Below are 584 nucleotides of genomic sequence, written 5' to 3'. Positions count from 1 at the left end.
TGATGCCAAGCATAACAGTACTTGTATACTGACGGTCAATGACTGGTGTCATAGTACACAGCTACACAAAATCATGCCATGACGATAATATGCTTGTAATTTTGCTCAGTATAGCTATTGAGGATACAGATTTGTTGCATCTCTGAGTTGTGTTTTTATAAAAGTGTGACATTAAAAATGAAAATAAATATAAATCACAAAAAACCTTTAGCAAAAACACATTTGGATCGCTACAATTATTATTTTTTATATACTTAGCAGTATTTATATGTATTTCCTAATGTCTAAAATTTTTTTTTTTTGAGCCTCACTATGCCCCCGTCCACTTGTCGAGCATGTGACAGCCTTATACATGCTCGAATTTTAGCTAGCCCGTGCCAAGCGCGTGACAGGCATTGAACATCCTAAACATGAACATTTTGCGGGCCTGCAGTCATTTATTTTGTTTATTAAACGCGATTTTCTTATAGGTCATTTAATAAATCGACTACCCAATAGCGAAGCATTCGCCGCCAGAGTAACTTATGGCTCGATCAGCGCACAATTATTTGCCTACTAGATGGCGCACCCCCAGAACATCATAT

The sequence above is a fragment of the Cyprinus carpio genome, chromosome B22 (genome assembly GCF_018340385.1).
Source record: "Cyprinus carpio isolate SPL01 chromosome B22, ASM1834038v1, whole genome shotgun sequence".
Classification (NCBI taxonomy): Eukaryota; Metazoa; Chordata; class Actinopteri; order Cypriniformes; family Cyprinidae; genus Cyprinus; species Cyprinus carpio.
This window is presented reverse-complemented; position numbering follows the sequence as displayed.